This window comes from Cricetulus griseus, chromosome 5 (assembly GCF_003668045.3).
Source record: "Cricetulus griseus strain 17A/GY chromosome 5, alternate assembly CriGri-PICRH-1.0, whole genome shotgun sequence".
NCBI classification, from domain to species: Eukaryota; Metazoa; Chordata; class Mammalia; order Rodentia; family Cricetidae; genus Cricetulus; species Cricetulus griseus.
The window spans coordinates 67,028,301-67,041,515 of NC_048598.1; positions in this window are offsets into that span (position 1 = coordinate 67,028,301).

Here is a 13,215-nt window from a genome sequence, read left to right on the forward strand (position 1 = left end):
GAGGCTAGCCTCACATTTGCATCAACACCTCTGCCTCCTTTGGGTTCACATTGTGGGCATGAGTACCTGGCACTCTGCTGTGGTTTTGGCCAGTTGAAAGGCCAGCACAGGAAATGGTGTTTAATATGTGTAGTCATCCACAAATAATTGTTATACTCAGAAGGCAGATGCTCAAGCTTGCCAGAGGGAAGCAGCTGCGCCTTTGTTTGAATGCCTTGTGTGGGAAGACGAGTACTATAGGCAGCCTGGGATTGCTCAGTAGTGCCCATTCAGTCTGTGGGTTGGTACCCACACAGGAGATAAAACATTTTCCTTGGCCCTGTGCCCTTTGGAAGGAAGTCATCCCGTCTTGATTCAGCATCCATGCCCGTGATGGGAAGGGAGGTTTTTGGTTTTGAGTTGGTGTGCAACATCTAAACTTCCTGTTTGGAAACCATACTGTTCAAGTCCTGAAGGGCTGCTGAGGTCACCTGAGGTGGTTAATGGTGACAGTCCACTTGGTGGGATTTGGGCTCACTATGAAGACATAGCTCTGAATGTGACAGCACTGTTCTGAAGGCTGCAGTCCTGGGATGCATCAGCCTTCGCATCCCTGCCCCCTACAGCAGATGCAGTGTGAGCAGCTGCCTCTCCTGCTGCCTGCCTTCCCCACCAGGGTGCACTGTGCCCTCCAACTGTGAGCCACAATAAACCCTTCCTTCCTTTAGTTGTTCTTATAAGGTATTTTGTCACACCAGTGATGAAAGTAATGACTCCATCAGGAAAGCAAACAGCTTTCCTGTGACCTGTCTGAACCAGCCAGGTACATCTGCCCACACTGTATCAGTTAATAGATTGAAGAAGCAGAAACAAGGATTGCTTCTTTGGGTGCTGAAGCTGCGGCATTGGGAACAGCTGGGGTCCCTGCAGAGTATCCAGGCAGCAGCTGTGTTTGACATCACACTGGCAGCAGAGACAGTCATCCACCCTCTTTCCTAAGTATTTTCCAAGCTGGTTCTCTACAGCCATTCAATAGTTTGTCAAATAAAGTGCCCCACATATTGTGATCCCAGCATGCTGGACGTAGAGACAGGAGCTCAGGGCCATCCTCTGTTACATAGCAAGTTTGAGGCCAGCCTGGGCTACCTGAGAGTTTCAAAACAACTAAGATATTTTTCCAGTTCCCTGTTTTGTATTAATTTTTAAAAAATTTTAGAACTTATGTAGTCCATACAGCAAACTAGTCATGGTTGATCTTGAACTTCTATCTTCCTGCTTCCTTCTGGAAAGCTAGGATTACAAGCAAGCATGTTTCAGTGTTGATGAACTCAGGGCTCTGTGCATGCTAGGCAAGCACTCTACCCACCAAGCCACACACACCCCTTTCCTTTTCAATCACTCTGGCTTTTTATTCATTCTAAGAACCCTAAGATGCAGTTTGGTTTTTGGTTTTTCGAGACAGGGTTTCTCTGTGTAGCTTTGGAGCTTATCCTGGCACTCGCTCTGGAGACCAGGCTGGCCTCGAACTCAGAGATCCACCTGCCTCTGCCTCCAGTGCTGTGATTAAAGGCATGTGCCACCAATGCCCGGCTAAGATACAGATCTTATGACTTGATACAGATCTTATGACTTGCTTTCTATCCCTGCTATTTGTGAATTAGGCAACTTGCTGCATCCCTGCTCTCTGGGGCCTTTGGTCAGACTGCTCACTGCATCCCTGCTCCCTGGGGCCACAGCACCTGAGCTCAGGGAAAGGAATTACTTTCAAGCAGACAGGTTTGGGAACATCTAGGCCAAATACACATCGAAGAAAGCACATGAGGTAAGCTCAGCCTGAAAGAGCCTGCCTAGATCTACAAGCTTTAAAGGCAGTAGGGAGTGGGGATGTTGCCACTGCTCTGCCTCCATGGGGAGTGTCAATCATCTGGAGAAGGGAATGTCGAGCTTCCAGGACAGCAGCTTTCCAGATCTTGGGAGAGCTTACATTTAGGAAGTGACTTCCCTCTCTGGCCCTGTTATTCCTCCACAGGAAGGGAAGAAGAGATGATAGCCCCTGGGATTAGGTGAGCTCACAGAAACCAAAGCTGTCAATATCAGCAGTCAAACAAAAGGTCCTGATCCTCACACCCTCTCCCCATGAAGTGGGCTTTAGGATGCTTTAGGCCAAGAAGCTGCTAAAAGAAGCTTCTTTGGAGCTGGTGAGATCCAGATGGCTCAGGGATAGAGACACGCCACACAGTCTGATGATGGGTGTTTGATCCCCAGAACCCACAGGGTAGAAGGAGAGAACCAACTCCTACAAATTACCCTCTGATCTCAACAAGTGTACTATGGCACATTGCATGCTCTTGTGCAGTAATTTTTTGAAGTAGTCTTTCAATACTACCAGTTTCCCATGGTTCCCGAATTTGTCAGTAGAGGGCCTCTGAGATAAAGCCCAAACCAAAGAGGACAGCTACCCTGACAGGACCTGCTGAGTTGGCAGAGGCAACTTGGGCTTGGAGCAGTGGAGCTTTTATTTGGAGCCAGGCCCTTTCATGCTTATAGCTCTTGGAGAGATGGATCTGACCCCATGCTGACCAGGCTCTGAGCTAAGTGTGGCCTGGAGCATCTCTGATCTTCCTGCATCATCTGGAGCACCAGGATTGAAGGCATGAGCTGCCATGCCTAGTTTTCCCAAGCTAAGCCCTTCCTGTGCCTTGCCTTTTCCAAGCACCCGAGCAAACTTGAAAATCATGGTCTCATCCTAGTGTTAATAATGATTTAACACAAACCAGAAGAGTCCATGACAATTCTTAAGTGTCCTGGCCCGTATCCACCCCAATCTGACAAGGCTAGCTGAGGTGGCCTTTTGTCCTCCATTCTTCCTGTAGAAAAATGATAGCTATATCCAAAGACATGGCAGAAGAAGTCACAAGAACCAGAATCCAGATGTAGGGCTGTGTGTGAAAGCAAAGACCAAAGGTTTAACCTCAAGCCTGATGCTGCATAGAGCTGCTGACAGCAGACCAGACACCACAGCAGCAGTGCTCTTGACCTCATTCTCAAAGCTTGTATTTGAGCATCTGAGAAGAATCTGGGGGTGCAGAAGCATCACAAGTTCAAGACCAGCCTCATCTATATAATGAGTTACAAACCCAAATAATGGTTTTGATATTGGGTGATAATCTTGGACTGTCCACATGGACACCAAGCAATCTCAGTATCTTTATGAGGCTAAAAGGTCAAAGTGTCTGGATACAGGCACTTGCTGCCAAGCCAGACCACCAAAATTTTGACCCCGGATCCACCCATATGGCAGAAGGAGAAAACCAGCTCCCACAAGTTGTCTTCTGACCTCTACACACATATACTTCCCACACATACAAAAAAATATAAGTAAATAATCTTTAAATCAAGATCAGAACACAAGATAAAACACAGATTTGAGATGGCACAGTCAAATAAGTAGATAGCCATGCTGTGTGTGCTCCAAAGCTGGAACAGGCAAGGCAACAGGCTTTTCTCAGCATCACTGCAAGTTCAGATCTGACTATTCAGTAGGATTGGGTGGTGTGTGTGTGTGCTTATATGTGAGGGTACATGAATCTCTATGTACATGTGCGTGTAGAGGTTAGAAGTTGACAGGTTGACATTAGGTATCCTCTTGTCATATCACGTATTACTTTTTGAGATAGGGTGTCACAGCATCCCCCATCAGTAGGGTCTTTCATTGAACCTTGAGATGAGTGATCTGATGGACTGGCTGGCCAGTGAACTCCAAAATCTGCTTGTCTGTGCACCCCTCCCACTATGCATGCTCGTGTGTGTGTGTGTGTGTGTGTGTGTGTGTGTGTGTGTGTGTGTGTGTGTGTGTGTGTGTACCATCACATGTATGTGGAGGTCAGAGGATAACTAGAGGGATTCAGTTGTGTCCAACCATGTGGGTCCCAGGGACTGAATGTAGGTTGTCAGCCCTAGTTGGTGTTGGTTGGCTGTCTCTGTCTTATTGCTTTGAGACAGGGTCTCTCACTAATATTAAAGTTATGCTGGCAGCCAGCAAGCTCCAATGATCGCCACAGCATGGGGATTACAGGCACATTCTGCCATGTCTGACTTTTCATGTGAGTGCTATCTATGTATTTGAAGTCAGGTCCTCACGTGTATACAGCAAAAGCTCCTATCTGCTGAGCTATCTCCCCAGCCCTGTGTTTGCTATTTTAATACTTTTCTACCTTTTCTACATTATGTAATGATTGAATAAAAATAATTAGCATTTCCATCCCCTTAAATTTTTCTTAGTCCTTTGGAATAAGAATACTATTTTTAAATGTTTACTGATTTATTATGTTTATGTGTGTGCCCAGGCACACACGTGAAAGTCAGAAGGGGCCGTTCTCTTTTTCCACCTTTATGTGGGGTGTTCCAGAGACCAAACTTCACCAGCTGAGCCATCTCACTGGCCTGGGATGAAAATATTCTTCTTTCAAATGCCTTTTGGCGATTTTAGAGTTTGGAGTACTCTTGAGTTTTACTCCAGTTTCTTTTTGATCAACTTTAATTATCTGTTTTCCATGACAGAGTAAGTTACCATGGAAACATGATCTGAGCAATAGGTGAACTGAACTGCACTGTTGAAGGTGCCTAGGAGAAAATATCAGTAATCAAGAAAATGTACTCATTGAGCAGAACCTAAGGCTGCAAACATATGATGGATAGTTCTTGAGGCCACCAGGAAGTGCTGGTATCACCAGCTCAAATAAAACTCACTGTGGGAAACCACACTCCATCCTCAAGCGTCCACCTACCCATCTCCAAACCTCCACAGAGGCCAAAAGAGAGCATTGGAACCCCTGGAGCTGGAGTTACAGATGTTTATGAAGCACCCAACATTGGTGTTGGGAACTGAACTCAGATCCTCTGCAAGAGCACAAAGAGCTCTTAATTGTGAGCTGTCTCCCCAGAGCAGAAGAGGTTCTTTAGGTTATTGGAGACTTACCTTTCCAATGGACATACCACTGGAAAAGACTGTGGGGCCCTGATCCCTGTTTTGCTCCTTGCCTTGGTGTATGATCATAGGTCTCACTGTGCATGTGATATTTGAATGAAAAATTATGACACCTCATTGGCCACAGATTTGTACTGCAACGATCCTGTTAATGTACATTTTTTGTTAAGACTTAAATTTTTTGTATGTATTTGCATGTGTGTGTCTACCTGTGTTTATGTGTATGGATGCCTGAAGAGGCCAGAAAGAGGGCAGAGGATCCCCTGGAGCTAGAGTTATGGGTGATTGTGAGCTGCCCAACATGGGTGCTAGGAACCAAAGTCCAGTTTGCAAGAGCAGCAAGTACTCCTAACCACCCAGCCATCTCTCTGATCCATCCCAAACTTTCTTTTGTCCATTAAATTTCTTCCTCTGCATCCAATTCATCTTGACTTTTGCAGGTCAGGTTCCCTAGAACACACATGTCGAGATTAATTAATTTCTTGGTTTCTTGTGGGCGGAAATCAGCTACAGGGAGGGAAAGTACATTTAAGCCAAGGGAGAAGCAGAGCTCTGACACCATTTCAGCAGAAGTTTGAGGACATTCTGAAGTGGGATGACCCTATAGATTCATCTTAAGTAGGAGTAAAATGTCCTGGGCCTTATATCCTGTGTGACCACAGATCAACCACTCCTAGAAGGTTTTGGGATTCCAGAAGTAGGCATGGGTGGAGGGTTGTTTATTACAGCTTTCCCAGCTGCCAGGGTGAGAAATTCCTCAATCCTTTAAGAGAGTATCAGTGTCAACAGTGACGACCTAAAAAGAAAGCAGGACAGGGAGGGGGAATAGTGGAGGAAGAAGAAGAAGGAAGGGGACCAAGAGTCCTTCTCTTCTCCCTTTGTGTACATGCATTCATGAATGTAATAGTGTCCATGTGGAGGGGAGAGGGCAACTTTAGCTGTCATTCCTTAAGCTCTATGCGCCTTGCTTTTTGAAACAGTGTCTCTCATTGGCCTGGAACTCTCCAGTGTGGCTAGGTTGACAGGCTGTCTATAGCTAACAAGCTCCAGGGATCCACCTATCTTCTCCCTTCCCGACATTGGGATAACAACCATGTGCCACCCATCAGCAATGTGACAGTTAATCTCAGTTGGCAATTGGATGAGCTCTAGAATCACCTGGGAAATGGGGCTTTGCACACCCACAGTAGGTGACACCATTCCTTGGGCTGGGATCCTGGATTGCATTAAAAGGGGGAAGTGAGCTGAACATGTGAGCATCCCCCATTCTCTGCTTCCTGGCTGAATGCAATGTGACCAGCTGCCTCTGGTTCCTGTTGCTGTTTCTTTCCCTCCACAATGGACTGTGACCGTGACTGCAAACCAAAATAAACTCTTAAGTTGTTTTTGCATGGGTATTTTATCACAGCAAAGGAAAAGCAACTAAGACACTGCGCTCTTTTATGTGAATTCTTGGGTCAAATTCAGCCCTTCCTGCTTGCAGGACAAACACTTTACTGACTTGGCCACCTCCTACCTCCCCTCCCCTCGCCATTCCCCTTCCCTCCCACATCTCTTGATGGGTCTAATTGGGAGCAGAGTGAAGCAAGATAGTGGCTCCCTGTCAGAGGTGGGCATCTGTGTTAGTTACTCTCCTGGCGATGTGTTAGAATACCTTGACCAAAGCAACTCAAGGAAAAAAGGATTATTTTGGCTCACAGCTCTAGAGAAGACACAGTCCATCCTGGAGAAGGAGGTATGGCAGCAGGAGGAGTGTGAGTCTGTCTGACCTGACAGGGAGTAGAGTGATCACATTTCATCTACACCCAGGAAGCAGAAAGGGAGAGTATAGGAAGTAGCCCTAGGCTATCAACCCTCAAAGTCCACCCTCAGTGACACATTTCCTCTAGCAAGGCTCAGCCTCCTAAAGATCCCCCTGCACACTGCAAAACTGGGGAGCAACCATTCAAGTACATGGGCCCATGAGGGACACTGCCTATTCAGGCCCCTGCAGCACCCTCTGCACAGGCCATGTAGCTGCGTGAGGAGCATCAACATATGGGGAGGAGAGATGGCAGGAGTTAAGGGCATGTGTTGCTATTGTAGGAGACCTGGGTTTAAATCCCAGAACCTCCATGGTGGTCCACAACCATCTGTAACTCCAGTTCCTGGGGATCTAATACTCTATTCTGGCCTCCATGGGCATCAGACATGCACATGGTACACATATAAACATGCAGGCAAAAGAATCATACACATACAATAAAATAAATAAATCTACAAAATAAATACAATTAAAAAAAAGATAAATGCCGCCGGGCGGTGGTGGCGCACGCCTTTAATCCCAGCACTTGGGAGGCAGAGGCAGGTGGATCACTGTGAGTTCGAGACCAGCCTGGTCTACAAGAGCTAGTTCCAGGACAGCCTCCAAAGCCACAGAGAAGCCCTGTCTTGAAAAACCAAAAAAAAAAAAAAAAAAAAAGATAAATGCCATGACCTCAGGGTAATCTATTGGCTGAGGTGGTGTTGGCCTCCAAGCTTGTGGGACTTCCCAGGATTCCCTCCCATTCTTTCTGCATTCAGAACTGGCAGATAAAACATTGGATCATCATTTCTGGGTTAGCATATGGAAAAGGTGAAGGCAAATTAGTAGCCAAGTAAAGACAATGAACTTTGAAAATCTTCTCTGTCTTCTGTACCCCTCAGAGACCAAAAGAAGAATTTTAGAGTTCCAGGCTAGTGAGAGACCTGTTTCCAAAAGCAAGGTAGACAGTGCTTAAGGAATGACACAAAACCTTGTTTTAAAAAAATATTTTATTTTTAAACTGGGCAGTGGTGTTGTATGCCTTTAAACCCAGAACTCTAGAGTTAGAGGCAGGTAGATCTCTATGAGTTCAAGGCCAGCATGGTCTACAGAGCAAGCTCCAGGACACACAGAGAAACTCTGTCTTGAAAAAATATATTATATTTTAGTGTGTGTGTGTGTGTGTGTGTGTGTGTGTGTGTGTGTGTGTTTGTGTGCAACTTCCCACAGAGACCATAAGACGGTGTTGGATCCCCTGGAACTAGAGTTAAAGGCAGATGTAAGCTACCCCATGTAGGTGCTGAAACCTAAACCTAGGTAAGAACAGAAAGCACTCTCAATGCTAAGCCATCTCTGCAGCCCCAAGCCCTACTTTTAAGGGCAAAAGTGAGCCTGGAGGAAGAGTTTCCAGAGTTTATCTTTCTCTAGGTGCTAAGGAAGATAGAAGTACAGACTTCATTAGATAAAAAATATGCCTGGAGCGAGACAGAATCCAAAATTGTACATGTAAGGGAAATTCCCAGCTGAAGGCCTGATAGTGGCTCACTGAGCTACCTGCAGGAGTGAGCTCAGTTTCTGAGGAGATGGGTCTGAACCAGACAGGAGAGATGTGGAAAAGAAAGTGGAGATGGAGGCAGTTCAGTATGGTGCATGGACTGGAAAGCATCCCTCCCTCCTTTTGGCTGAAAGCCCAATAAGGAAATAGGCTCTCCAAGGCCCTTCTCCTCAGGTCATAAGTTTGACTTTATTCTGGCAAACCTTCAGGGAGAGAAACAAATCTCTAGGGGGATCAGAAATGAGAATATCTTCTGCTCCAGGGATCCTGAATAGAACTGGGGTGGGGAGGGCTGGAGACTAGGGCGGGCGGTCATTCACCACAGAGTATGAGGCAGAATAGCAAGTGAACAGTTTTTCTTGTTTTGAATTAGATTTATTTTAAGTGAGTGTGCGTGTGGGGGGGCATGTGTACATTAGTGCAAATGCCTCTAAAAGCTAGATACCTGGAACTTCAAGTACAAGTGATTGTGAGCCACCCGATGTGGGTGCTAGGCGATGGCCTCAGATCTGGAAACGCAAGCAAGCAACAAGGGTTCTCACCCTCCGGGCCATCTCTCCAGCCCATGAACTAACTGTTTTTCTAATTCCAGTTCCAACGACCCATTATCCTCTTTCAGACTCGTGGGAACCAGGCACATACAGCACACTTATGAACACAAAGCCAAAACACTTGTGCACATAACATAAAAACAAAAACATCTTCAAAAACATTTTATGCTTTTCTTTAAAACTTTATAGAGCCAGCATTGATCAGCAAGTGGCACCTTGGAAGGCTACACATCTGTCCATGAAACTTAGCAAACACCGTTGTGCTGTTTCTTTTTTTTCTAGCTGCAGTGTTGATAAAAACCTTTAGAGGCCATCAAGGATGAACTCTTCTCTTGGGGTCAGCTTTGGACCATCTTGTGTTGCCCTGGTCACTCTAGAAAAGTAAACATCAGCCTGGCCTCTCTTTATTAGTCCTCCTGAAAAGAATGGAACACCACAACTGGTCTACAGAGCAAATTCCAAAAACCAAAGCTACAGAGAAACTGTTTGGGGGTGGGGGGGGGGGAAGAACACCTCTAGTCCTAGATGAAGACCAAAGTAAAGTAAGGACATCACCAAAGTTCAACTTGGTATAAGACAGAAAATATACCAGGAGGAACTAACCAGGTGCTGACAGACTTTTATTAAATCTATCAGGCTCCACTCAGGATGGTAAGAAAGTGCAGCCCTGGGGAAAGTCACAGAAGTGAGCTTTAGGGGGTAGGAAAGGAGCAAGCTTGAGGTGGGCTAGTCAGTCCCTGACAGACTGCAGCCTGAACAGTTTCCAAATAAGGGCACCAGAATATTCAGCCTGGTGCAAAACTGTGAATTCAGAAGATGAGGGGTGTGTGTAGTGATATATTATTTATGATTTATTAAAGCTTGACTGAGGATTCAGAAAGCAAAGTCAGCCACAAGCCATAGAAGCCAGGCACAAACCTTTAATGCCAGCAGCCAGAAGCTAGGAGGTGGCAGGATTAAGAGATAGACATGATCTCTGTGAGTCCAAGGCCAACTAGATCTATACCAGAGTGAATCAGTCTAAAAGAGAATTATAGTTCATACCTTTAATCCCAGCATTAGAGGGGTATAAAAGACAGGAACAAGGAATCAGTATGAGGCATTCATTCTTCAGCCACGCTGAGGACAGGTTACAGTCTGAAGCTTGGTGAGAGCTCATGGAGACAGGATCAGCCCATTCAGCCTGAGGTAAAGGTAAGAAGCTAGTAGCCAGATGCTTTGCTTCCCTGATCTTCAGCTTGAACTTGAATATCTGTCTCTGGGTCTTTTATTTATTCATGTTACATATTCTTGTTACAGGTATGCCCATCAGAGGAGTCAAGACCCATCCATCTTGTTATCAAGTCATCGGTGGACTGAGATAAGATGGTGTCACCAGTGTCTGAGTATGTACCAATATTGATTGAATTGATTCAAAGGCAACTGTATTACCAAAAACCCACTCCAGCAAGGGTGACAGCTCATGAAAGCTAGGAAGCTGATGCTCATTGCAGAATTTACAGGCAGCTCAACCGGCTGGGCAGTGTCTTTTCTAGGTAAGACAGTGTGTCAGATCCTCTTCCTGGCCGTTCATCGGGTCTTTGCCTCTTCCAGGCAGCTGAGTTGGTTTGACCTTCCTGTAGTGTCTCTCAGCAGTCCTCACTTTTTGTTGGGAGGGCAAAGACCTTTGTGCTCACAGATAACACTGGGGAAACCAGGAGTGTTAAACATGCAGGGTGGTCTTTTCGAAGAAAAAGTTGTATGACTTGTTTTTCACCCAGAAGACTGGGAATGGAGGTACCTAATGACCTAGGTAACCGTTTCACTACCTATAGGGCCAGGCCACACCTGGGTCCCCTCAACACCCACAGCCAGGACAGGAGGTGGCTAATAGTCTAGAAGACCTCTGTGCTATCTGTATGACTGAGAACACACCAGATCCTTCCCCGAAGCCTTTACATTAACACATGTAACCTATCTCTAGAAACCATCTTCATGGAGGCAGTAACGTGCTTTGAGAAGGGTTTTGGTGTGATTATGCCTCCTTGAGCACATGGGATTGTGTTGCATAAGGAGACTTTTTTTTTTTCTAAATTGTATTGTATTTACATATGCCTAAAATAAACCACCCAGAGACTCTAGAAGTTTGAACCAGCTCTGGCTACTGAGTCGTATTGAACCAGACTTTTTTCTTGCCTCACACAGATCATTACTCTGCTGGGTATGCCATTTGCAGAGCGCCTCCCCTCCCACACTGCTCAGGGATGCTTGGGGAGGGAAGAGCACAATGAATCTAGCTGATTTTAGGGACTTCCTTGCCACTACTGAGTTGTTTCCTCCCTGAATTTTCGTGAGCTCCCCTGTGTCTTAAGAAATTTCTTCTGTGTTGGAATTCTTGTTTAAAAAGAAATTGCTGTGAAGCTGGATGGGAGTAGGGTTGGTGACCTGAGTGGACTGGGGTCTTACAGCAAGTTGATACTCTTTATTGCCACTGTTGATTCCAGAAAACCTTCCGTTCTTGGTGGTTGCTGCTGTTAGTGAGGAACCAGCATGTTTAAGAGCTGTATTTGAATGCATGGAAATTTAAAAAATGACTTTCAGATATAGAAAACAAGGCAGCTGGGGAGATGGAGGGAAAGCTGTTCTGCTAATTAAAACTGGGAGACAGTAGGAGCAGGAACAATTACTCTAAGGCACTATCTCTCCCCAAATTCCTGCAAACAAATTAGCTCCAACACCCACACAGTAGGAAAAATAAATGGCAATTATACTTTGATGTTTCCTGAACTGTCTGCTCTCTCCATCTGATCACTAACATTACATTGATAGTGGGTTGGAGGTAGGCCTGGTGCTTTTCTGGATGAATGATTTCCTCCTACCTTTCAACTAAGCCAAAACCACAGCAGTGAAGAAGCTGGGACCCTGTACTCTACTGAGAACAGTTTCCTCAGATAGAGCAAAGGCTTCTAGGTGGGTCAGCATCAATAGCAGGCTTTTATCCACAGAGGAGGAAAATATGCTTTGAATCATTCAATTTCAGCAGAAAATTTAATGGAACAAATATATTTAAAATAGTTACATAAAGGCAGATGAAGCTATGGCATATGTCCCTGAACAAAAGACATAAACCACATTTAAAAGCTGATGAGATGGCTCAATGGGTATGGGCATTTGCCACCAACCCTGATGTCCCCTGTTCAATCCTTGGGACCCCATGGTAGAAAGAAAGAACTGACTCCTATAAGTTATTTTCTGATCTCCGAGTGTGTTCTGTGGGACGGACACACACATACACACACACACACACACACACACACACACACACACACACACACGAGAGAGAGAGAGAGAGAGAGAGAGAGAGAGAGAGAGAGAGACAGAGACAGAGAGACAGAGACAGAGAGACAGAGACAGACACAGACAGAGGGGGAGAGGGGGAAAGGTAGAGAGGGAGAGAGGGAGAGAGAGATAATATAAGGAAAAACCATTGTAAGAACCAATCTCACATTTAACTCCAGTGTAGATATGATGGAGGTGCCTGGCTAAGGCAGACCACAAGACATATTTTTGGGGAAGTAGTCTTCCAGTTTTAAGTAATCACAGTAATGGTACTATAATCAACATGTACAGTTTTTTATGTGGACATACTGTTTTGATCAGTTTCCATGTATATTTTTTAAAACTTGATGAAGCCAAAGTGAGATTATGAAGGAAGAAGGTGACCTCACAGCCACAAGTAGGGGCTGGTGAGATGACTTGAGAGCCCCAGAGCGGAATGGAACAGGGACCAGAGTGGGAAGATCCCAGTCGATGCCTTCATTTCATGTTCTTTTATTTGATGCTTCATTCCAGATGTCATGGTGGATTGAATAACTGGTTTCAGGACGTGTACTTCTCTGAGAGCTTGAGTGTTGTCTAGGTGAGCAGGGACTAGAGAAAGAGGATTCTTTGTTTCTGATGGGAGCACAGCAGTAAATACAGAGGCACATAACTGTTCTTGGTTCTGGGACTAAGTGACCACTGAGTGCTCAACTCTAAAAAGACATTTAGACCGCTTCTAAGGCTCAAGGAATACCATCAAATAGGGGGCAGAAAGACTGTAGAAGCTGTAAGATGAGGGATGGACTCTGGAAAGCTGGCTTCTGGGCATGGCACAGCCTGTGCAGACATGACTTTACAGCAGTTGTGACAGTCTGCAATGGATCTGCACTGTACTGGACCTGTCAGCAGTCAATCATGGATGGAGAGGGTCTCAGAAGGCATTACTTCTGTCTTCTGAACTATCGGCTGCTGATGTGTTCTTGGAGACGGGCAGCCATTAGTTAAGTAATCACCACTGAGGTCACCAGGCTTCACCATACAGACTTAAAACCATGTCACA